This window comes from Fundulus heteroclitus, chromosome 13, assembly GCF_011125445.2.
Source record: "Fundulus heteroclitus isolate FHET01 chromosome 13, MU-UCD_Fhet_4.1, whole genome shotgun sequence".
NCBI lineage: Eukaryota > Metazoa > Chordata > Actinopteri > Cyprinodontiformes > Fundulidae > Fundulus > Fundulus heteroclitus.
The window spans coordinates 41096217-41122846 of record NC_046373.1 but is presented as its reverse complement, the minus strand read 5'-3'; the positions used below and the strand labels follow the sequence as shown (position 1 = coordinate 41122846).

General features: G+C 42.3%; 1 protein-coding gene across 5 annotated transcripts in view; it reads left to right on the top strand.

Annotated features, from left to right (window-relative positions):
- Window positions 1–26630, top strand: part of pvrl2l (PVR cell adhesion molecule related 2 like) — a 476506-nt gene that overhangs the window by 149086 nt on the left and 300790 nt on the right. The window contains exon 1 of one of the 5 annotated variants that reach the window (XM_036145797.1): window positions 17185–17290. The exons of the other annotated variants lie outside the window; for them this stretch is intronic. The gene's annotated coding sequence lies outside the window, so the exon portion shown is untranslated. Of the gene's footprint in view, window positions 1–17184; window positions 17291–26630 lie in introns of those variants that run through there. 5 annotated transcript variants of the gene reach the window in all.

Genomic DNA, 26630 nt, shown 5'->3' with positions numbered 1-26630 from the left:
AGCAGATTTTGCTTCTCTGATGCCACGCCTTCCTGATGAAACACAAGCCGGAGGTCAAAATTGTAGTTTTGGAAGGCGAGACTCTCGGCGTCGTTAAATTCCTCCCATCGGTGGTCGTGTAGTCTTCAGTTATGGAGCGTCACCATACGGGGAGGTGACTCCGTGTCCTTGGTAGTCAGGTGACAGCATGTGCGGGGCCTTTGGTGCAGCGATGTGCGGTCTGTCCTGTTTGTCTTTGCCCGGCTGCGTGTGTGTTTGGAGCGCATATACGTTTGTGTGAGGACAAACCTTGCACCCTGGCTACGGCTGACCTTTTGTGGCATTTGAGCAAAACTGAGCGCTCACAACGGCAGCCGTACAAAACGCAAACACTCAGCCGTCCACCCAGGAAGTGCGGGGTAGTCCTGCAGCAGCGAGCCGCCAGCGGCCGGCTGGGTGTCGGTGTCTGTGCGCCTCGCAGGGAGCAGAACCTCTGGCCTTTGTTTGGACTCCACGCTGCGTCTGTGTGCCGTTGGAGGGTTAACCGGACTAAATGGGCCGGGGGAGCTAGGTGCTATCTTCTCTGCAGGCAATCCTCAACACCCCTCCGCCTGCCTGCCTCTCTGTGTGTGTGTGTGTGTGTGTGTGTGTGTGTGTGTGTGATTCTCTCGCCGTCTGAGTCATCCTCCCACTCGCTCACAGAAACACACACGGCGCTCAAACAGGCGCGGTTTGCTCCCACCTACCCGGCACATGCGGGTCTGCGCTGCGCTCACATGGTTACAGCATCAGGCCCGTGTTTAACGGGCGTTACGTAACGCGCCGAGCTGTCGGCTCGTCGGGCGCTTAAAGCGGCAGCGGCGATGGGAAACAGCTGCTGCGTCTGAAGACAATTTGGGGGTCAGACCTTTCTGGAAAAATGTTTTCACTGTTTTGTTCTCTCTCGCTTCCTCCCTTGTTTTTTTTTTTTTGTCCCACAGTTCCTCGCATTACTGAGAGACATAAATCATTTCCTTTACAATTGGGTGTTTCCAGAAAAAGTGCCTGGCACAATCTCAGCGGCTGCTGGGGAACATTTCTGAGACTATTTAGTCTAAAATTAGCGTTTGTGCAGGATGGCAGGTGAAAGCTGGATACCCTGACCTCCTCTGGATACTTTGCACGAGTGAAATCAATCATTCAATCAGCGCGGAGGACTGGACAATGGTCTCCACTGTGACAGAGTTCACAGAGTCTGAATTTATTTTCACTGATTCTTCAGGATCATACGTCTACCTGGCAGGACTAGCCACGCCCCTGGAACTCTTCAGTATTTTCTCTCATTACGACCACAAGATTTAGTGTGTTTTATTGGGATTTTATGTTATAAATAGACATAAAGTGGTGCATAAGTGTGAAAGGAAAGGAAAATAATGCATGATTTTCACAAATAATCTAAAACATATGGTGTTAAGCATTAAATTTATACTTTCTAGAACCCCATTTTCTGCAATTACTACTGCCAGCCCTTTGGGGCTACTGATCCGTCACCTTTACACATAGAAAGATGCACATTTCTGCCTATTTTTTATTTAGAAATGACTCACGCTCTATAGGATTAACTGGAAACTGTTCGATAGCATCGATCTTAAAGTTTGCCAGGTGGATTTAGGTCTGGACTTTGAGCAGCCATGTTGATCTGAACGGTTTTCTCTCAGCTCTGGCTGCGTGTTGACGGTGGTTGTCCTGCAGGAAGGTGAACCTCGGCACAGATCTCAGGTCTTTAGCAGCTGCTGGGAGTTATTTATTTTTTTGTTCAGGACTGTCGTCCATCTTCCCTGTCAGCTCCGACCAGCTTCCGTCTCCCTGCTGAAGAAACGCAGCCCAGTGCAGCCGCTGCCATGTTTTATCCTGGATGTGGTGGGTTCATGGTGTTTGTTTCCCGTTAAAAAATATGTGACCCGCTGCAGCAAAAGTAGGAACAAGTAGGCAGAGCTCAAACTGGGAAAAACATAAAAAACCTTTGATTCCCGAGAAAATGGAGATTATTGTTTTATTGCACAATATGCTTGTTAAAGTTATGAAGAAACCCCTCAGTGCTAAATAAATGACCGTAATTGTAAAGTTATTCAAATCAGCAGCTTTTGTTCACACCCTCCTGGCTGAAGGGGATTTTAAAGAAACTTTGATGACTGTTTTCTCACTAATCTTTGCAGAATGCCAACATTCAAACTTTCGTATATTCTTCAATTCGTTGTTGATTTCCACGAGTTTGACATCACTGGAAAGCTTAGATTTCACCCTTTCTGTAAATAACTCAAAACTAAAACTTCCTGGTTTTGCTGTGACCGGTCACTTATTACAAGTAGGAATAACAATATAACCACTGACCTGGAGCGCCTTTTTCTTGCTTGTGGAAACCTTGGATGGGAACAGTTTTGGCTTTCTATGTTCAGATGAAGGATTGGACGGAGATCCTGAAAGCTTTAGATGCTCTGATAAAACCTGCGGTCTGTGCTTCTGGTTTTAATAATCCTGGCAGGGGAACATAAAAACTGCAAGAGTTTGATTCTTCTTGGTGGAAATGTGGATGACTTGCAAACCCGAACCACTCAATCAGTAATTTGAATCACATTGTCCAGAAATGCTTAAAAAAATACTGTACTTCAGGGAGAGATCTTTGAGTTTTTTTGCATCTTTTGTCAAAGACCTCTCATGAATCTCCAAATATGAACTTTAGGTTGAAATGGTACATTTCAAGAATCTGAAAGATGACTTTGACTTTCCAATGCAGAGCATCTATAAAAGGGAGGTTAAATTACAGTTGTGTTATTCTTGTAATCCAAATCTAATCGTGAGAAGAAGTCATTTTTAAATGGTGTCAGTTTAATTCAGCTATCATTTCCAGCAATTAAAACTACCCTTTTAACGGCTGAAGCTCAGTGTCGTCTCTTTCTGCCGTAGCTGTGCAGAGGAGAATGATCCTTCTTATTTTCCCCTAAATTAAATTGTTGTGTCACACTCGGCTGCTTCTGGGGAAAACGTTTCTGCATGAGGAGCGAAAACAGCGGGGGGACTAACGCACAGTTGGACGCCACAAAATTAAATGTTTTTTTTTCTTCCCTCCGTTGGGCTCTGAGTCCCTTCTTAGCATCGGAGTCGCTGAAGTAACAAACAGGAAGAAAGCGTCTTCAGACCGGCGAGGCAGAACCCAAATGTTGTTGTGTTGGAGACTCTCTGCTGTTGCGTTGTAAGAAACAGAAACTGTAGCTTTAATGACATTTAAATTAGGAAGTAAGGAGCTTCGGACCTCTTAATTGAACCACGAGTCTCTGGGGGAGGAGATGTCAGGGGGTGCTGAACAGCCAATCACAGGACGAGTTTTATCACATTAAACATGCATAAAAATTAAACTGGATTAGTCAGTATTGTTTTTCTAAAAATGCTTTATTTAGACTGGAGAGAGATGGAAAATATCAACCTATCGCTGTAGATCACATATTTCATGACTTGGGCTGTTTTCACATTTAAAGTTTCACACGTTATCACGTCATTGATTAAAAGGAGAGGTGAAAATTCATGGTTTTAACACTTCAGTCAGCATTTATCTCTACAGTAGCGCTAGATTATTTCAAAGCTTTCTGTATTTGCTAATTAGCTAAACAACACCAATCATATCTGAAGGACATCGAGATGCTGACAGGCATGAAGATGGATCTTTTTTTTTAAGCATAAGAACCGATAATCTTATGAAAGCATCATGTTTTTGGGGAGATGCCAGCTGGCTGGACCTGTTGTCTAGCCAGAAAGTTTAAGAAACCTGGAGAACATCTGCAGATAAAAGTCTTGGTTTGAAGCGACCATATGCTCCACGTTTCTTCTGTTTTTGGTTCTTGCATATATTGTCTGAGCTTTGCTGAGCAGACAGATAGCAGGATGTTTAACTGTACGTGAAAGGGTTGTTTAATTAGCCTGGTTTGGTTTTTAAAAGCGTAAAGGAAAGCTTTTTTTAAAAAAAACGATGAGCTCAGGCTCTGTTTTCAGGTCAAAGATCAAACACTGAACTGGTATAAAGTATTTGTGCAATGTGGAATTATTGGATGATTTAATGGTTGATGGGAGGAAAACGTCCTCTTGCTCTCCGCTGTGCAGCCGCTGGTAAGGAAGGCAAGGCAAATTTATTTATATAGCACAATTCAGTACAGGGTCAATGCAAAGTGCTTTACATGATTAAAATATAGCAAATTAAAACAGAATAAAAGCAAGTAGGAATAAAATGTAGATAGAAATTAGAACAAAGAAGTGGTGATTCAGTTAACTGGAACAGTTAAAGGCAATCCTAAACAAATGTGTTTTTAATCTTGATTTAAAGGAACTCAGGCTTTCAGCACTTTTACAGTTTTCTGGAAGTTTGTTCCAGATCAGTGGAGCATAGGAACTAAATGCTGCTTCTCCATATTTAGTTCTGGTTCTGGTTCTGGTTCTGCAGAGCAGGCTGGAGCCAGAAGACCTGAGTGGTCTGGAGGGTTGATGCCCTGATAACAAGTCTGTGATGTATTTAGGTGCTAATTCAGGGATTTATAGACTAACAGAAGTATTTTAAAGTCTATTCTCTGAGATACAGGGAGCCATGGAAGGACTTTAGAACTGGAGTGATGTGCTCTACTTTCTTAGTCTTAGTGAGGACTTCAGAACCGGGTCCATGTTCTCTACGTTCTTAGTCTTAGTGGAAGGACTTCAGAACCGGGTCCATGTGCTCTACTTTCTTAGTCTTAGTGAGGACGCGGGCAGCAGCGTTCTGGATCAGCTGCAGCTGTCTGATCCACTTTTTAGGCAGACCTGTGAAAACACCGTTGCAGTAATCAATTCGACTAAAAATCAACGCATGGATTAGTTTTTCCAGATCCTGCTGAAACATTAGTCCTTTAATCCTGGAAATGTTCCTCAGGTGATAGAAAGCCGACCTTGTAATTGTCTTTAGATGCTTTTGAAGGTTCAGGTCTGAGTCCATCACTACACCCAGATTTTGATTAGTGGTTTTTAGCTGAAGCGACTGAAGCTGTGTGCTAACTAAAGGAAGGCGTGGCTTGTGAAGCGCTTGCAGGTGAGCGGCAGGTTTGGTGCTGCCGTTCATTCACATGCAGACCAGCTTCCCTCGGCCTCTGATGGATTTCCTCATCAGTGCCGCCGGCACTCCGGCTATCTATCCATCCATCTAGCCCCCGCCGTCACTCTTTCACCTCTGTCTAATAATTGCAAATAAAAGACCGGCCTCACGCAGATAAAGGATGACACCGACATAAAGCAGCGCTGTGAAATAAACCCAGTTTGAAGCAGATAATGTCATTTCTTTGCAGACGGCAGCGGAGCAGGTAATTGAAACGGAAAGCCCGGCCCTTTCAACCCTCCCCGCCGCGTCTCAAATGCAGATCAGGCTCCGTGATCGTCGCTCAGCCGCCTCGCCGGCTAATTACACCGTGAATCCCCGAGCACCGGCATCCGGCGCGCCTCATAATGACAGAGTGCCTCGCCACACCTTGTCAACTGTGTTTAAAATAGACCTTTGAAAAAATAAAATAAAAAATGAAATTGCTTTCTCCCTCCTGCTGGTCCTATTTGCTGTTTCTCCTTTTCTGATCATTTTCTCTTGTTATGCAAACTGCTACTGTATATAATTTTTTTTTTACGCGTCCTGGAAGCATAAACTGTAATTAGGTGGCATAAAAATACCATAAATCTGTATGTAAATGCATGCAAACACAGCGGTGAACTTCTGTCAGGTAAAGGTGGACAGAGACGGGCTTGATGGGCGCTTGGTGAGCCCAAACGGGAGTTCTGCTCGAGCTGCAGCGCAGAGAGAACATCAAGCCTTTGAACATTAGATTTTTATTCCCCTCGGTTATTTAAAGAATGTCAGGAATAAGCTGGAGTACTAAGGCAAGAGGAGAGAGATGTGCGCAGATTGCTCTAAATCACCTGCGAGCACGCTCCTGATGTGCGGAGGCAAAAGCCGCCAAGGTTTGGTTTTTCATAAATAATTCAGGAATATGCATAAATCTGAGGGAACTCTCCTCCTTCTCAATCTGACTTCATGAAAAATCAGGTCATTTCTTCATGGAGCTGCAGCAGCAGCGGCGGATAAGTGGGGGAAAACTAGTAAATCTTTGCTCTCATCATGTTAGTTTCTTGTCTGGTGTGATTTACAGTTGCACCGGTGGAGGTTTCAGTCTTTCAGATTGTAAACCTCCAGCTGTGCGGCGACACGTTTGGACTCGCTTGGTTCTCTGGACTTTGACTGACCTGTAAAACTTTACAGCTCCAAGGAAGCCGAAGCAATCGTCTTGCTGAAGCTATCATGTTCCAGAGTCAGACAAGGCCCTGGTGGCTTTTTCTAACATGTTCCTTTAAATTAATAATGTGGATCAGTTACAGATAAATTATTAGGGCTGGGTACCATCTAGGATGAACTGATTGGATACAATTCTCGATACATTGCTCACTATACAATACGATTCTCTATATAGCTAAGCTTGATTTGATTTGACTCCAATATTGATATTTATTACTTTTAAATGAATGCTCAAAGTCATTCAATAAAAAAAAAAAAAAAAATTTATTTATGTTAAATTTATTGAACACTGATTTATTAACAGGAAAATAAAGTGCATTTGCTTCAATGCATTTAACTTGTCATAAAAAAACCAAAAATGTGCCCAAACGTCAGATTTTAGGGACGAAGGCGCTTCTAAAATCCTGTCGGCCGTTCGGCACATTCGTCTCACTGTGAACAGTAATGGCGCTCTGTAATAACGCCCCCTAGGGGTTGGGAGGTATATCGACATTGAAAGCCAGAATCGTTTTTAAAAATATCAATATTAATCTTTGTACCTATTTTTATGCACAGCCCTATAAACTATTGGGTAAAATCACGACCCCCAACCTGGTGGGACGAGGTAATCTCTTCATCACCCACCTTCCTCTGGCCTAACAAGGAAAACTTCATCCATTAATGCTTCCTGACTTTAAAAGTTCCTGAAGTCGCTTGCATTCAAGAAAAAACTGACTGAAACATTCACTGCGGGACGTAATCTCCTTTTTATTGATATCATCTGCGTCTTTATTTTTCTTTGTAACCTTGGACATTCTAATGAAAAGTGTCTAGTGGACCTGATCCGTCCCTCAGGGAGCAGAGGGCCGCCACTGTGCGGCGCCTGGAGACCATCTGGGGCCTAAAGGTCTCGCTCAGGTCTGTGGGATTCAAACCAGGGACCTTGTTGGCTTCCTGGGAGACAATCACCTCTAATCTGACATTTTGTTTGTTGCCTCAAAGTCAAAGACTCCAAATCCTCATCCTGGTCCTGGTTGGATCGCTTTACCTCCTAATTTTTACATCGTCCTTTAAACCAGATTTAGCTCAATAGTCAGAAGGGTGAAAGAGTTTTACTCTTCATTTTAACATTATTGCTTTGAGAACGTGTAACCTTGTAAAAAAAACTATTGCAGGGTGAATTTTTACCAGAGAAAGCAGAGCCAGAACTGCATTATCAGCTGAGAAACGTAGTCAGAAAACAGTTCTTACAGGAGGAGAGGAAATCAGCGTTTATTACGAACCCACGTTTATTTTATTATACTCATAAAATGGGGGTAAACCAAGATTTTTCAAAACATTCCGACCCAACCTCTCATGCTAAATCCTTGTGTTTACAGTGCTTACACTTTGAATACATAAAGAAATGTGTAAGGTCATCTGGGAAATGTTAATCAAATGAACTAAATTAGCTAAATTCCAGCTGCCTGTGGAGGAACGGACAGGACTGCTCTCATCAAGTCTTTGGTTTTCACTTTTAAACGTATCGTTTCTGAATCCTGCAGGTTACATATGAGGACGACCACAGCATGAATATTTGTGGGTCGTTAACCAATTAGAAGTTTGAAAGAAGCAGACAGACTGCGTTCCCCCGCTGTGTGGTTAGGTCTTCCTGTGGGACACACCTTACAGGATTTTATTAATAAAATATGGATATTTACACATCTGTTGTGTAAAAAATGGGATTTTAATTCAGTGTAACGGGCTTTAGGTGTCATCCTGAGCAGAACTGAGCTTCCTCTCCTTGGTGAGATTAATTTACAGTTTACTCAGTTTAAACGTCTCCAGGAGTTTTAAAGTGACGGTGCATACGTTAGAAAGTTCAACCGCTGTGACAGAATCATCTGTTGTCGTTTTATTGCTGAGAAAGCAAGACTTGTCTTCACAAAGGGAGCATTTAAGAGTCACAGTTACACTTTTCCCCAAAGTTTAAAGTGACATCACATAACTCTGCCGCTATGAAACATCTTAGATTGATGTTCTGTTTACTGATTTTACGGTTTTAACTCTCAGTTTGACTCTTTCCGGCTGTTTTTCAGTGGTGGGAAGTAACAAAGTACAAGTACTTCGTTACTGTACTTAAGTACAATTTCCGTGTATCTGTACTTTACTTAAGTAGATTTAATAATGGATACTTTCTACTTTTACTCCACTACATTTAACAGTAAGTATCTGTACTTTCTACTTCACTACATTTCTATACAGCGTTTCGTTACTCGTTCCATCCAAGACGCATTTCGGTTTTTTGATTTGTTCGTTAGTTTGAAAGTATCCAATGGCGAGAGCAGAATCAGTCCGCTGAACCAATCCAAAGCGGGAAATAACCAATAGGTCCTCCCTCAAGAAGAGCAGCACAGTACGCAGGACCTGCAGAATCATTAACTCCCAGAATGGAGTCCAAGGATAGTCATCCTCCAGAAGACCTGCCCCACCCATGGCCTTATTTAAAAGATTTCTTTGAAATAACTGGGTCAAAAAACGCTTCCTGGAGATTCCAATGCCGCCTTTGCCTTCCCCGAAAGCAATAAGTTGACGCTAAACTCCTTCACGTCCTGGTTATTAAATAAATGTTAGCGCCATTAAAATAATCTCCATGTAACAGTTACAGTCATATTCAATAGATCAGAATATGGCAGTGTTTCCCGCAGGAATTTGCTTAGGCGAAGCGGCGAGGAGTTGTTGCCTGTATGACAAGCCGATTAGGCATATTATCGTCCGTACAATAACGCGCAGTTCCAACCCGTATTTTACGCGAGCGTGCGTTTTTTACGTCATTGCGCGTTCTGGTTGGAAACGTTGGCAAGTAATTTTACTTTTAATACTTAAGTAGTTTTAAAAGCATGTACTTTCTTACTTTTACTTAAGTAAAATAATAATGTGGTACTTTGACTTTTACTTGAGTAAATTTTTGTCTGCGTATTTGTACTTTTACTTAAGTACATTGTATGAGTACTTTCTCCACCACTGCTGTTTTTAATGGTGGACGTAGCCCTGTCTCAGCTTGCAGGGACAACCGTCCCAGCATCAGCGGTCTGTTTACATGACGATGATGATTTGGTGACCCGGGTGAAATAAAACGATCCAGAAACCAAAGCTCTGAAGGAACAACGGGTTGCCTCGTTGAAATGCGTCTTCAGATTTCTCCCAGTGTGACCAGCAATGCGACGCTAACCCTTCAGCTGCTGTTTGGGTCGACGCGGAGCAGAAAACGAGGTGGACTACACGGATAATTAGGGAATATTCAGAGGAAAACCTGGTCTGATAAGCATGAATGGACGCCTCACAAGCCGCCTCACTAAGACGGCATCTCTTCCCTGAACTCATGGATTAGATTGATAAAAAAATCACCATAAGATGAAAGAATCCTAACAGATATCCACATTTTCTCCCTCTCCTCTGAGTGTTTGTGTTTCTCCTCCTCTTGTATTTTTGACCTCCCCCGTCCACGTAGGATGTGATTAACCTTGGGATTCAGGAAGCAGACAGCAGCGGAGGCTCAGACCGCGACAATGATCCCCTGCAGCTTTGATTGCTTCATCTTTCCGTCGCAGGCGCCGCTCACACACGCTTCAAATCAACAGACGCACAGTCAGCGGCTCAGTCACACAGACTACATGCTACACCAGCGGCCCATCCTCACAAGTCATGTCCTGCCGGAGGGCACTGTGGGAAAACGAGTTTTTGGATGGATTATTATGACGCGGCGGAGCTTGGCCCCGGTCCCCGGCTCGTCTTGTCCTCTGAAGCGGCCCTCTGTCGGCCGTCCACACGGCGCTACAAACCTTCCTGAGCCGGATGTGAGAACACGGGATTAGTGGAAACCCGTTTTCAGGCCTTCTCCCAAGCCGCCTCCAAATCCAGGCTGGGATTTAGCGTAATTACGGACCCTGTGACGGCCAGCTCGGCGGCCACACTTAGCGGTTAGCTTGATGCAGATCAGACAGTTTGAGGTTGAGGAGCCGTTTGGGCTGAGAGGCCGGCGGGCGGAGCGGCCCCTGGCGGAGCGGCCCCTGGCGGAGCGGCCCCTGGCGGAGCGGCCCCAGGCGGAGCGGCCCCGGGCGTCTCTGAGGGGCCACAGCCAGAGAAGGGGCTTAAAGCCGGACGTGCAGAAACCTTTGGCAGCTTAGTGACCAATTCCTCCAGGAATTTCACTCGACGCTCTTGAGATGATGCAAATTCCTGAAACTCTTGGACTTTGTGTCCTGAAACCAAAGCGGGATATAAATCAAATCCCTCGGATGCAGACGGCTCTTAGTGTGTTGTGATGTTTAAATGTGGCTGTAAGGAGTTTATTTTTATTGTATTTATTTGCATAAACAAACCAAAGTAAACTTGAGGAACCCTGGGAGGCTCTGGGTTTGTTCTGCATGTTGTGGCGGCTCCACATGCTCCTCTCTTCTCTTACCGCAGTGAGAGCCTTTACGGCTGTAATTGTGGTGGTGTGGCTGTTTGTTGTGAAAGCAGAGGGGAAAAAATGGGTTTCGCTTTCATTCTCAGCCGTTTCTTGCCGTCTCCTCGCTTTCTCTTGGTGTCGCAGCTGCTCTGGCTTTGCTGAAACACAGAAATACGTATGGAGTCGTTCTCGCCTCTTTTTACACTTGTTACAGAGAGGTGCGAACTCAACGAATTCTCAAACATGCCGTCAGAAATGGACAGCCGAGCCGTCTATTTGCATCGGCTGCTGAATAATGTAATAAGCAGATATTACCGAGTTATTTTAATTAGTCTGAAGCATTTGGATTGGCATTAAATTTAATTTCTACAGAGCTCCTGTTGTGACATTAATTATTATTTTTCCTCTTGGGAGCACAAGATAATAACTTAAGTGATTGTCTGTGATGGGATTTTTTTTTTTCTGGCACAATATAATTAAAAAATGTCACCAAATAATAATTCAGGATCTCTGTATTAAAAAAAAAAGCAAATCTGTATTGAACACCCATCATGTTCTGCTCTCAGTTATTCTTCATCATGTATAGAAAGGATTTAAGCGATAAAGTCGTCACCATAAGGGTTCTGTAGGAGAACTGTGAGGTCCTACATGGAGAGGTTCTAGCAGTTCTGAGAGTCCGTTTGGGTTTGCACCGCCACACGGATGTTTTTTTGCCCGCAGTCACCTCTGCAAAGGACGTTCACCAAAAAAGTCTGAATCTGTGTGTCTGGTCTGTGTCCAGCATGTCCTGGTTCTACCGGACTGGATGAGACGAGCTGAAATAGCTGCAGGCGGCGTTTCTTTTCGCCACGGAGGCTCAGACCGCAGCGTGCACAAACCAACCCTAACTGGATATTAGGAACACCTGGGAATTGTTTTCCTGCTCAATAAATGCCTCAAAACTGAGCATTCCCACTTCTTTTCCCCGTACGTGAATGCGTCACATAAAAGCATTCTCTTTGAACCTGTTTGCATAAATTCGGTTCATCTTTTCGGTCAATTTTATGAACGTTACTCGATGAGACAAATGCAAACGAGTTAGGATGTATGGCAGAGCTGCACAACGTATCAGTGAAACTGAGAAAATCCTACTTGAATGCCGTTTCTGGCGGACTAAGCTTTGTATGCATCATGCATTCACTCTGCACGCCTGCGCTGTACTTGACCAGTTAGATATACTTCAAGCTTATTAATGCATACAGCTTTGCAGACCTGGATGCTATAACTCACAGAAAGCAGAGTAGAGATGTTGTCAGGATGGAAACCAGGAGGAGACACGGGAATATGAGCTAATCACTTATGTAATCGGTGCGATATTCAACAATAATACTGCTTTTGTTTATCCCCCCATCATGATGCTGCCCTGGTTACAATTGCATCCTTACAAAGAAAATCGTCTAGATCGGGTATATTGGCATTCTCATAACTAAAGAGGACCTACGACAAATATCTAGCAGTTTATGTTAAAATAAAATGACTGGATTTGTATGAAAAACGATACAAAATGAGGCTTTTACTAAAGGACTGCTTACCAACAGCCCAACTATTCATAATCACTGAGTTAGCTTAAGCGTGAAGGCTTTTAGTGATACTAAATGAAGAGGTATCTGGGACCCACCGGAGGCCATTCTTCTGAAGGAGCTGAGGGAAAAAAGAGTCGGACGTTCCATCACTTCCTCAAACGCTGCAAAGATGGGAAACGGTGAACGGCTGCAACATTTGTTGTGGTTTATTAAAACAGATGTTACATGATGAGAAAAGGCTGAGACAGATGTTGTCTGGTATAACTGACAGCACCGAGTCCCGCGTCTCTGACAATGCAGCGCTCACGCAGCCTGCGCATCCCTTTAAACTGTCAGGAGCCGTTTCAGCGTCTACCTACGTAGCCGCCGGTCGTCTAACGCCAGAGCAAAATGAAAAGCGTTTTTTTATAAACTTCCTGGAAATGCATCGTTTCAGCACATTAGGGTGGGAAGCATTAAAATGCAGCCGTTTAGGGGCTCTAAAGCATCCCTAAATCCTGCCGTCATCAGGAATTTTCCCTGAGTTTGAAGTAAACGGCAGCTAACGGTGAGCGAAGCGTCTCCTGGGAGAAGGCGGTGCGGCGGCGGTCAGCGTGGAACAGGAAGGAGGACGCTGGGATAATCTGGCGTCGGTGAACAGCGGATCAGCCCCACAGCTCCACAGGCGGGTTGTAAGGAGGCCGTATCAGTGAAACAAGTGAAACGGCGCTTCTTTGTGTTTTTCTGTGTGTGTGTGTGTGTGTGTGTGAGAGAGAGGTATATGTAAGATATGCAACAATAAAAAAAAAAACCGCTGCTGAATTCAAAACGCTCTATAATACTTTGAGCTGCTGAGAGAGAGCATGCTGTTCCTTTGGAGAGAACAAACACGGAGAGGGGAGGTAATGGTGCTTTCTATAAGAAACCCTGAAGTTGGAAATCATTTACCGTTTTCACTGAAGTATTTCCAGCCTGACTGACAAAGTAAAGAGCTGTTATTCCCTTAAAAACTGTATCCAACTGTTAACTCCAACATAAAGTCTGAAAGTCTACATGAAGCTAGAGGAATGGCAAACTAAAGTGGAAAAGAATCAGTTTTTTTTGCTCTGTCAGATCCCCCCACAACGACTCGATGAGATCAAGATGCAGGCGTTGACTCTTTAACTTTCTTAATTTTAAACCAGCCTTTATGGATTTACTGGTACGTTTCGGGCCATTGTCGTGTTTCAGGGTCCAGTTTTGCTTCAGTGTTAATTTTTTTTTTCTCCAGATTGTTTCTTTTCTTCAAATACTCTCCTATATGTTGTAAAATCTGATGGATTCTATGATGGTGAGCTGGTCCTGCTCACTGAGCTATATAATACACTGGAGTGCTGATTCTGCCGAAAAACTGAAGTCACTGGCCGCCATCTTGCTACTCCCTACTCTCACAGAATCCCACAGGATTTGGTTGCAACAACAAGCAGTTTTCTGGCTGAGTGAAAACGTTTCACAGGTAATTCTACAGTCAGTGGATGTACTAACACTATAAACTACTAGGAAATTAGGTGCTGAAATGTTTAACATGTTATTCATATTAAATATATATATGTATATATAAGTATGTGTATATGTATACATGTATATATATGTATACACATATGTAAATATATGTTTTTGTATATTGTTATTTATATATTTATAAATGTTAAACATATATATTTAAATTAATAAAATGCAAAATATTTCAGCACATGACTTTCTTAGTACTTAGAACATAACAAAACTATATGGCATTTGACATTTTAAAAGTCTTAAGCCCCCCCTGAACATGAGAAAATCCTCGTTATTCGATGCTGTAGCGCACATATTCCCTACTTACTGGGGGGAAATAGGGAGTACCAATATGGCGGCTGGTGGCTTCAAAGCGACTCGTTTAAACAGACGGTGATTAGCACTCCAGTGGATAATATAGCTCAGTGGTCCTGCTGCAGCCAAGCATTCCCAAACCATAAGACATCTGCCTCCATGCTTCACCGTTGGTATCAGCTCGTTTATACTTGTTTACTCTGATTTTACAGACAAGCTCTTTCATATCAACAACAGTCAGAGCCTGCTGTTGGAGACTTCTTTTTGCACCTCACGGTCTGCTCACATGGTGAATATGCTAGAACAGTCAGAGTTGGGCACGTGGGCATTTGTTGACTATCTTCTCCATCGCAGAATGACTGACTACACACTTTTAATTAATAAGCAGCTGCAACCTTCTTTGTGAAGGCCTCAGAGCGTTCCTTGGGTCTCACCACGGTGTTCGCTTTCACTGCAGCTGTCAGGAGCACACCAAACTTAATGAGATTATCATAAGATATGCTGATGACAATGTCCTTATTGTGCTCCAGATGCACTTGGGTGACATTTTGGCTTCTTTAAGTGGAAACAAAAGTGGCCATGTGCTAATTGATTCCTCAAAAAAGTGTTAAAATGTATATTAAATATCCATCTAAATCTATGAGTTTAGTAATTCGTCCTAATACAGAAATGTAGTGGAAAATCTGGAAATTAAATAATTTTTCACACCAAAATGATCTTGTGACACTGGAAGAAATGCTGAAAATGCAACTAAAACCACGCAAAGGCAGCTTTTTTTCCACTGTACAAAATAAAATAAAAACCAAACAGGATTGAAGGCCAGCTGCGAGTAATGTGACAGGCTGTCATCCCGTACATGCAGAGAAGGGAGCGGGGCAGCAACAAGCTGTAATTGCTCTGAAATGAAAACTGTGAACCGGGAGCGGTTGTAGCCCTTGGCAACAAACTGGCAGATTTATGAATAAAGCCAAAAAAAAAAAAAAAAATCAGCATACAGTTGCTGCAGCTTTTACCTCCACCCAGCTCTCTGCTTCCCTGGCAGTTGCGTTTGAGTCGTAGCGCGAAGCTTTTTTCCGGATATATATTCACCGCTCACCTGTGTCTCGTCCATGTTTCTACTAATACATCTGTCCTCCTCACCTCCCCGCCTCTCCTCCTTCTTCACATATGTTTGGCATCCTCCTCCTCCTCCTCCTGCTGCTTCCTCTCTTCTCTGCCTGCTCTCGTCCCTCAGGTCAGAAGCAGAGAGTCGAGATGTTGCTTGTCAATAATTGAATAAGCAGGGAGGCCTCCCTTTTTAACCACGGTATTGAATTATTAACCCGACGTGTGCGTGTGTGTGAATGGCTCGGGTTGCCGCGCACACCTCAGCTCTCAGCTGATCTGATGCTATATTAGCCTTTGCGGATGTTTGGCATGTGATGCATGATATAATAATTGCCTGTCAGAGGATGATGGAGCATGCCGGCCGAGCAGAAGCCGGTTCCTCTCTGCAGCCCGTGTTTTGGTTTTGTTTGTCAGTGTGTGCTGTATGTGAAGGTAGATATAAGCTGGGGAATACATGCCATGCATGTTTTATAAGGGCCTGTCTGTGCTGCCTGCTAAATGAGATGCAGTCTGCATTTGTTATGTCTTGAGTGTGCAAATGACTGTACCTTTTTTTTTCGGTCAGTAATGTAACACGGAGCCGGGCGCAGGTTGGCTTGGCGTGTGCATACATCTCATCAGGAGCTGCAGCTGAACAGTTTTATTCGTCACTGCAGGCTCGCAGAGTAGGTGTAGCTTTAGCTATTCATGTGGATGGGAAACTGGGCTTTTGAGGAAGAGCTGCATATTTTACGTCTCATGGGAGACACTTGGGGATGTATCTTCTGTGCCGAGGTCCAGTGTCTCTACGCAGGTGCATCTCAGATTGTCGTTGAAAAGTTTGTTTATTTCAGTAATTCAATAAAAAAATGAAACTTGTATATAGTGTAGATTAATTGCCCACAGAGTGACTGGTGGAAGCACGAGTTCCTTGAACATTTCCTGGTGGACCAGACACAAACGTTGGATTTATGTCTAGATTTTCCATGCGACTATATTCGACAAAACCCTCTTTTAGTTGGTGGTTTATTTAATTTCTATGGTGTTTTTTCAAGTATAAGCAGTTTTTTTTTTGGATGTATTGTGTTTTCACTTTTTCATTTTGGCTTTATAGCTTTATCTGATAAATAATGAAATGCCAGAATCTGTTGTGGGAGTTCCTACACTTGTGGATAGATAGGAACCGTTTTAAAAAAGCTTATTTTTCTCAAAGTCTTTCGATTTTATTTATTTTGTTCTTATTGTCCTGTCTTTAACTTTAAGATTCGACACTCTGAGGCCTGTAGTCTGACTTTTTTCTTTAAATTTTCTAGTTATTTCTGTCAGAACTGAGTGACTTTCCCAAACGCCTGGTTCTCCTCACGTTTTCATCCAACTTGGAAATTATTCTCAGGCTGCTGCCTTTCATGTGCTGGCTTTTTATTTTTTTTAATGCCTCCACCTTCCTTCACACTGGATCTCAGTGACTCTTTAGAGGTCAAACAAACAAGTTTCCTCTACATGCAAATCTGAACTCTGGCTTTAAAACATAATTCTAAGATGAGCTCCCGCCGCTGTGTTGCATTGAAATAAGTCAGTTATTTAAGAACAAGAACCTTTGTTCATTAAAACATTGAATTTATTTCTTGTCATCATGACAGTAAGTAATGAAAACCTACCTTAGTATAGGTGTAAGTAATAGTTACATGTTGTATTATTTAGAAGCCTGCGGTTGTAAAAACAGGGAATTTTAGTCCGATTTTAGAAGTGGGGACCCGGACCCCGATGACCCTCCTCATTGATCCGGCCATGCATTTTTATTAAAAGAAAAATTTGAGCTGACAAGTATTGTTTCTATTTCACACTTGGGGGGCAGGGTAATAATATGCATTTAACATTATTCTGTAAAGCAGGGGTCTTCAACCCAGGTCCTCAGGATCTGCTGTCCTGCAGCTTTTAGGTGTTTCCCTGCCTTCACACACCTGCCTGAGGTAAATGAGTGATTGACAAGCCTCGGTAACCCTGGATGACTGCTGAGGAGATCATGCAGCTTTGATTCAGGTGTGCTGAAGCAGAAAACATGCAGGAAGGTAGATCCTGAGGACCCCTGCTGTAAAGGTGAGCGGTAGTTTTTTTTTTTCTGCTAAAATCAGAATCTCTTTCATCTGTTTTCTTATAAAAATCCACCCTCTGCTCATATTGAGTGCACAGATTACCGTCGGTTTTAACAAATCTCCAGGAGAAATAAATAAAACCCAGCAACTCGTTCACATCCTGCATGGACTCAAGTCCTGCTCTGTTGTGAATTTTAATTGGTAACATCTGTAAGGTTTCACAGAGGTGCAGCATTTCAGGCATTTCTTATTAGCTCCTCAAAGCTTCAGGATGAGGCAGGTGTCTGCTCCCCGAGTCAATACCATGCAGCAAACGGATCGGCGCTTAATTAGCTTCAACAACTAGCTCGCCTGCAGCGTTTACCGATGGTTAGAGAGGATGGAAACCTGGTAAACTATGTTTTTTCCCCCAGTCTTCCTAATTAAACCCTCGGGTTCTGGTTAAGCATTTCTGTGAATCCCAGCAGATTTTCCATAATGCTTTAAAATGTCAGCAGAGAGCCGAGCTGGACGCTGTGGATTCTGAGTGGAAATAACCAGAAGTCAACACGCCGTCAGATGTTTGCTGCAGACGCCTCCGTTTGATGGCCATTGTCTGGCTGTTAGCTTCTCCTTTGGGGGGGCGCTCAGAGTTTTTGCGCTGGAAGCCAATTAATGTTATGTTCAAACAAACCAGATGAACTCGAAGGTAGATGGTGAAACTGGAGGATAGCGAGGTGGAGGCCATCCTTCCTTTTATCAGGCACATTCACCGCCAGCATCAAAGACACGAACTCTGGCTTTTTTTTCCCCCCTCCAAACTTGAAAGAAACGGGGCGACTTAGTTTTCTTGTTAAGCGAGGAGTCTGCAACCCGCTCGCTTTGATGTTAAATCTCTGAATGTTGCCGTAATCAGCGGGCAGGCCTTAAAAGATCAGGTGCTACAATTCCTCCCTTGACAGGCGATGAGGCCTTGAGAACCGGACACAACAAGCGGATCAGACGTGAAAATCCCCTCACGCTTTGACACGCTATCCCACCTCTGACTCGCCTCGTCCCCGCTGCTGGTTAAAGGCTTCTTAAATGCCCTGCAGGCTGCTCTCAGGTGCAATTTGTACTGATGAGGCGGACTCTTAAAAACATGGACTAAAGGCTCACCGCCATGCATGGCTGAAGACACTTTAGCTGAAGCGTAAGCGCAAACATTTCTTCATATCAACAGCAATAATTCCCCTGAACGTGCGTGTCATAAAAAGAATCGCTGCCATGACTACGTTTGCTATTTGAATGTTGCCACGGTAATTAATAGCCATAGTGATACATAGTGAGCTCCCGCTGGCTGCTTTTCTGCTCATAAAGCCGCTGTACCTGGCAGACGTGGCGTCTTCAAGGTAATGCTGCAGGTGATGGCATTGTGCTCCTGAAAGAAGCTGGCTGCACGTCAACAGGCGGCTTAAGGAAGCTGTGCGAGCGAGTTTGTTCTGTTTGTCAGAGCGACTGAATGTAAGGCATCAGATCGCGTGGTATCAGTCTCCTCCTCTGGAAAATTGTTGCATTTATTGAAATTAGAAAGCCAGACAGATATTTTTCCTTTAACCTTCTTTGGTGTCTCACTCAGACATGCTGCTAAAGCATGTATATTACTTCATCTTTACACATTTCATCATGTCACAAACCGCAGTCTTCAATATATTGTGTTCATTTTAAATAAACCAGTACAAGATTATGCACAATTAGCCAAGCTAAGTTATTAATTTTGGTTTTCTACCAGCTTTACTCGTCTAAAACCGCGATTTTTTTAAATTTATTTTTTAGCGTTATTTTCTTGCTAAACAGATCAAACTCAATCAGGCTGGATGGAAACTGTCTAAGCGTGAAGTTTCATGTCCTGGCACCGATTCTCAGTTAGATTTACCGGGTCTGGACGTGTGTTCAGGGTGATGGTGCGGTCGTTTTGGTGGTCATAATGTTCTGCATGCTGACCAAACTGTTCTGTTTTGCTTTGATTTGGCCCGACCTAGTTCTTCCTCATCATTTCTATCTCCCCACACTGCAAAAACAGACTAAAATGAGTATATTTGTACTTTATTTGAGTAGGTAAATAAGATAATCTGCCACTGGCATAAGATTTTTGCACTTAAAATGGGAAGAACTCATCTCCATCAACTTATTTCAAGTGCATTATATCTAATTATGTTATCTGAGGGGTAAAATGACTCTTTCCATTGGCAGATAATCTTATTTACCTGCTCCAATCAAAGACAAATGCACTCATTTCAAGACATTTTTTACTTATATTTAGTTCTGTTTTTGCAGTGCAACTTCACTGGTCCCCACAGTTTTGGTCGGAAAGCTCACCGTGTGATGTAAGATACTGCAGATAAATTTAGAAAAATGATTTAAGTGGAGCACTATGGCGAAAGCTGTTTGCTCCACTTGTAAAAGCAAAATCTGTCGAGCTCCATCTGGCATTGAGATATCAATTCCTATTGCCATAGTGCTAGACAGGACACTGGGAAAAAAAAAAAAAAAAAAAAAAAAAAAAAATGATTTAAAATGGAACATTTGGACCAAATGACACGACGTTTAGCTGGGGATCATTTTGGTTGCTTCTCTGGTTGCCAGACTTGTCCATGTCAGTTTGGAGTTTCTTTATCCTCTCACGGAGCTCTGAGGTGTTAAAAACTTGGCATGTTGTTGCAGATCCCAACCCTGCTTTAAACTGAACCAGAACTTTCTGCTCTATTCCTCATTCTTCATGATGCTTTTTCTTTACAGATACAGCTGCTTTTAAACTGGGATTAAATCACAACAAATGTAGTTTTTGTTTTATTCCTAATTTGGCAACTTCCGTCATGTAGTTGCTCTGTTCTGTTTCTTTTTCATTATACAACTAAATGAGACTGAATAAAAATGCACACCACACTTTTCAGATTATTTCTAAAAAGGTTTCTGAAAACCATAAATCATTTCCTTTTTGTTTTACATTTAGAAATTACTTTGCGTTGGTCCGTCACTTAGAATCACAGTAAAACACTCTGCGGCTGTAAAAACGCGAAGCATGAAAAGGTTCAGAGGGTGTGAATAAAAGTTATGGAGTCACATGCTTTAGATTCACTACATTGTGTCTGCAAACTTATGCATAGATGCATTTCGGTATAAAATTTGCACAAATATTCCTCCGGCTTCTGCACGCACGCTCGCACTTTAACCTCCCTTCCTCATTCAAGCTGTGTTATTTAAATCCACACATGGTTGCATTCCTTCTGTCTCTGCTGGTCACCGTATTTTGCCCTCACCCCGATGGTCAATAACACACAAACACACAAACACACACATGGTATAAATGCACAACATTTATTTTTATGCATCAACATATTCTTCAATTTCCATCTGTCACACAAAAATACGCTAAATCTCTTTTTAATTTTCTCAGTATGCTGCTTTTATATAGCTTAGACACACACACACACACACACACACACATATACACACACACACACACACACACACACACACACACACACACACACACACACACACACACACACACACAGCCAAGCTGTCCTGGCCTCAAAAGGAGACAAATGATGAGAATGAAGTGGCATAAAGGTAGAGATAAAATATGGGGGAGGGAGGAGACGGAGCCAGACGGTGAGAAGGCAGCCAGAAGTGACAGAAAAAAAGAGATTGATACAATAAAAAGCCATAAAAGACATAAAGCTGAAGGAGAAAGAGACGGTGAGAAACCGCAAACACGGGAGTGAGTGAGTGAGAGGAGAAGAGAGTGATAGTTGTGGAGAGAATGGATTTGCAGAGATTTATGGAGCGAGTGATAAAAATAAAGAGTTGTCAGAGAGGCAGAGTGACAGAGAGGGAAAGCCTGATGGACAGCTGTGAATAAAGGGCTGACTGATGGAAGGGATGGAGGCGAGTGAAAGGCCGACGCTGGGTAGGGGTCACGTGTTAACCGCAGAGCTACGGTCACGGTAGAAAGTTTTCACGCCCTGAAAACAAACAACGTTAGCTTTCTTTAGCAACAATAATCCCCCAAACTTTCATTCGCTCATATCGTTGTGGAGGAACTTTGGTTCACTCCTCTTTCCAACTTTGCTTCCTCACTTTTCTGCACAGCTTTCCTAATATGTCTGGACTTTGACTAGGCCATTGCAATGCTTTAATTAGTTTATTTTTCAGCCGTTCTGATGCAGATTGGCTGCAGTGTTTGGGCTCATGGCTTGTTGATGACTCCGTTTGGGCCGAGCTTCACCTGCCAGACACACGGCGGCACATTGGACCCGCGAAAACTTTGGGATAAAGACGAGTTGATCAGCTCAATGCCTGCAGAAAGTTCTGGTCCTGGGGGCTGAAAAGAGCCCAGACCATCATTCCTCCACCACCACGCTAGATAGTTTTATATGAGGCGTTTGTGCTTATCTGCTTAGTTTGGTTCTATTTAAACATGCTGCTGTGCATCATACCTCTCAGCAAAAAAGCTTATTTGTTCTCGGAAGTCTTTTGGTTTTATTCATTTTATTTATTTTTTTCTAATTGTCCTGTCATTAACTTTTAGATTTACCACTCTGAGGTCTGTAGTCTGATTTTTATTTCAATTTTCTAGTTATTTCTGTCAATATTGGGCGGCTTTCCCAAACGCCTCGATCTCCTCACGTTTTCATGCAACTTGGAAATTATTCTCAGGCTGTTGCCTTTCATGTGCTGGCTTTTTATTAGTTTTTTATACTTCCATCTTCCTTCACACTGGATCTCAGTGACTCTTTAGAGGTCAAACAATGTGATAACCCATAGATTTGAAAGACGGCGATGCCCCTGGGGGAAGGATGGAGAAGCATTGCTTCGCCTCACCATGGAGCAGATGTTCATACAATATTTCAGCCCATAAAGTAGCTGTGAAAAGCGCAGTCCTCAGAGCAAGCGTTCAGGGACGGTAACAGGCTTTAATTATCTCTGTCTTGTTCATAAATATGAGTAAAATGAAGCATATGAGGGACTGGTGGCTAAACGGGGCACCTGGCGGTCTGAGTCAACGTTCCATCTTTATCTGTTGTCCCAAATTTTATTATAGCGGCCATAATATCTCCGGCCTGAGTCATGAAAATGAGTTTCCTCTACATGCAAATCTGAACTCTGGCTTTTAAACATAATTCTGAGATGAGCTCCCGCCGCTGCGCTGCATTGAAATAAGTCAGTTTAGCTGATTATGATGCCGCTGGGGTGCCAACCCGTTTTTGGAAAATTTATGGGCGAGGCCGTCTATGTTCGGGTGGGGGTGTTGGAGAAGCACTTATAAATATTTAGTGTCCCACATGGAGATGGATGTAATTGGAACTATTAAAGTGATTCCAGATGGATGGAATGAGCCACAGTGGGTCACCGTGTCTCACTAAAGTATTCATACCTCTTAAACTTGTCCACATTTTGTCATGTTGCAACCAAAAACATGAGTGGGGTTTGTGTGAATTTTATTCAAAGGACCAACACAAAGTGGCATAAATTATCTAAAGTGTTGAATATGCTTCTCCTCTGATATCCTAAAAAAAAAAACTGCCTTTAAAAAGTCACTAAATTAGTAAATGGACTCGACTTGTGCGTAAATGCAGCTGTTCTGGGAAGGCTGCAGAGGACAGCCAGCTTCCTGAGGAGCGCAGCAGGCAGGTCAGGGTAAAGGTTGTGGAGAAGGTTAAAGCTGGGTTAGATTCTAAAACAATAACGCAGGCTTTGACAATTTAAAAAAGGATCACTCAATTTGTCTTCTGAAACTGGGAAGAACAACTGTTAATCATCCCATCTGCTAATCTGGTCTTTATGGAAGAAACAAGTAGCAAGTGATTGTTGGAAGAGAGCAATAAGAATTCCCGTTTAAAGCCACATGGGAAACTGCTCAGATGAGACCAAACATTAACTTTCTAGGTTGAAACTAAGAGACAAAAACATTTCTACTATTGAAATATTGCTCTCAGCATCGTGCATAAGGTATTTTTAATCTAAAGCTATGGATGGATGTGGCTGAATTCAGAAGAATCTTGGAAGAAAAGCTGTCGGGGGGGCTGCCGAAGACTTGAGACTGGGGTGGAGGTTCACCTTCCTGCAGGGCAATCATACAGCCAGAGTTGCAATGGATGGATTAGATCAGAGCAGATTCATCTGATGGGATGGCCTAGTCAAAGTATAGACCTAAATGAGAATCTGAGACTAGTTAATGCAAATGTTTGTTCATTTTGGTAACAAGTCAGAGTAAGTAAGGCAAGACATGATTCTGCCTGAACTTGTGATGATCTCCAACATACAGAAAAAGCCCAATAAACAGTTTGTTTGTAAGATTAAGGCACTGTTTGGCTATTTTAGACACAAAAAACCATCCAGCAGCTCAGTTTACTTCTTACGTTTTGCACCAAGCTTTCTAAGGATGAACTGTTTGGGATCTGCTCGGTTCTTCCTTTAACGTGTCTACTCCACACTGCTCACAGCGGCCTTCAGTAGACAGAAGTAACCTTAAATACTTCCTGGTGAATGTGCTGAGTCTTGGAGATGGAGCTGGCTGCTGTGTTAAGTGTTTCATTTAAAAAAAAAATAGAAAATGACAGCTTTGGAGGGGTGAAAAAACGTTTTTTTTTTTTCTAACGCCTGGATTGCACTAAATTTCACAACTCAGCTTTCAGCCATGCTGGGCCCGGTTCATTGCTGTCACAATTTGTGAAAGATAGATACAGGGTGTTTTTAGCAATTTAGTTGAATTCAGATTGCAGGAGATTGGTTGACATGCACCTTATTTCTAAGGACTCCATGTAGAATAGTAACCCTTGCTGTTTAAGCAGGGCCACGTTTGTCAGAGAGACCTGGGATAATACGGTGTAACGGCATAATAAGGTTAACCGTAAAGGCCAATATGCTTGTGTAGCGTTTGACTCTTGTTGCCGGAGCATAAATAAAGACTAATGATTATGGGGATCTATAGGTTAATGTCCTGAAGAGCTGGCCATAAACTGCTCCGCATCTGATCCGCATCAAGAGGAGCTCATCTGTTTGTACGTCACATTCCCTCCCTCATATCGCTGCTGCAGCGATCAGATTAGGGCACAAAAATTTCCATAAAACGATTTATGAAAAGGGGAAAAAAAAAAAAGTAATTATCATGAAGAAGTGCTCTGAGTGTTCCTGTATGCTTCCATCAGCGATGAATTAAAGGAAAAAATCCTCCCCATTTCTTCCTGAAGCCTTAATTAATGGCCATTGTACGCACAAGGTTGCTCTGCTCTAGCCCCTAGCTCACTAATAAAACAATTTAATCATATAACATTATGATATATTATGAAAAATTATGCTTGCTATTTAATAAAGTCTGTAAGTTCACATGGAAACGATGGCAAGAGTTTAAATCCGGCTTTATTCATTTATTGTACGGTCGGCATGAATACATGAGGCAGTGTATTAGGCTTTTTGCACTTGGTGGAGAAAAACCTTATTTAAGGACTGATCTGGCAATGGGAGAAGGTCAGCAGCCACCTGGAGTAAGAAAACCTAATTATTCACCATTTGTGTTTTTTTTGACGAATGAGAGCGAGATGTTCTCGTGAAGAAAGGAGAACGGAACGGGCGTGCATTGTTTGTAAAAAATGTGGCTACATTCATAGCGCAAGGATACTTCAAACTTTTCTTTAAAAGGGTTTTTATTAGACGAAAAGCTATAACAGTCAAGTAAATGGAGAATTGTAAGTAAGTTTAAATAAATGAAAAGAAATGTGTGTATTTAAATATCCTGTCCTTTGCCCAAAAGAAAGCGCCAGCCCCCGTTGACCTCAAACTGGATTAAACATGTATGGATGATGGATAGATAGGGAAAGAAAATATCTTTAAAGTTTTACATGAGTCAGAGCTTGTTGCTAAGTAACCACAATTTGTCAGCTCTTAAATTCACAGCAGAGTATGTTTGTTGTGCCTTTTTTGTTTCGCCCTGTAAAAATGTTCAAGCAAAGAAATGTGAAACATTAGCTTTTCCGAGGAAATCAGCTTTGGTAACTCGGCTACATAGGATCCCAGCATATTTCTGGAAACTTGATGAATCAGTTCATTTTATTCACATCTGAATACAAACTGAATGTTACAAAATATGAATTGAAAAATAGTCCTGTTTATTAAAAGTGTGTACTGTTAATATAAAAACTCAATAGGTGCAACAGACATCAGCACATGTTTTTCTTTCCATTGGGAAAATAACAATGCAACACAGCCCGACATACTAAAATACATTGGATGGGTTATCTGTGGGGTTCTGAGTTTGTTGTTGCTGTGACAACCATGTATTGTTGACTGGGAAATGCAATGCAATTTTCCTTATTTTCTATGCTGGTTGAGAAGAATTGACAGTAAAATAACCCAAAACACACCAGTATAGTTCAATTTTTCAATTAAATTTTATTTATATAGCGCCGATTCATGAAACATGTCATCTCAAGGCTCTTTACAAAGTCAAATTCAATCAGATTATACATATTGGGTCAGATTAATACATCACACTAATCAATATATAGAAAGCCTCATGTTTTCAATTTACCTCTAAACCACAGACTCAACTGGGTTACCTGACACTCCTACTATGCCACAAAGTTGTAAATTTAGGATTCGGAGCTAAGGGGAAGGGATCAAAACTGTGGCAACACTAAGAAATGGTGTTTACAAGAAAATGGTTTGTAAGGAGATTCAAATTTAGGCCCTTGAATTTATTTGAAAGTACAATTTAAGAGGAAGCATCAATTAAGCTGAAATCTTAATGCCTTTATTTGCCCTCGCGTTTACCTTTAACGTATGTGTGCATGAAAACCTTTAATGTAGCATGTGCTCAAATAATTCAGAAAAACAATAGGCTACTACTTGTAAATACATATCCCCTTTTGACTAACATGCATTTATTTGTAGGCTTCAAATTAAAGGTTTAATAACTATTAGAGTTTTACTTGTAAATTTCTTTATTCCTAAAATCATCCAACAGTGGCAGGATAAACATGCTAACGTTAGCCTGCTTGGTTAGCTGAGGCCTCGGTGCATTTAGGTCCATTGCGTACATCTAGAATTCTGTTAAATGGCACAAATGTTAATATTTCCATTACAAAGGCTCCTAAACTCTCTAGGTTGTTTGTTCAGGCTTAAAGCACATTGAAGTCAAATACATGAAACTAAAGTTAGACGTTATCTTGCTGGTTTTACTGCAAGAAATAATTTGGCACAGGCTGAGTTAGCATGCTAATGTTATAAGTGCTATAACATTAGCATACTCAGCTCAGCCAAACATCTTTTAGGTCAAACTAATCTTTATGGTTTACCCTTGTAATGTTTCTGAATTCTCTGGC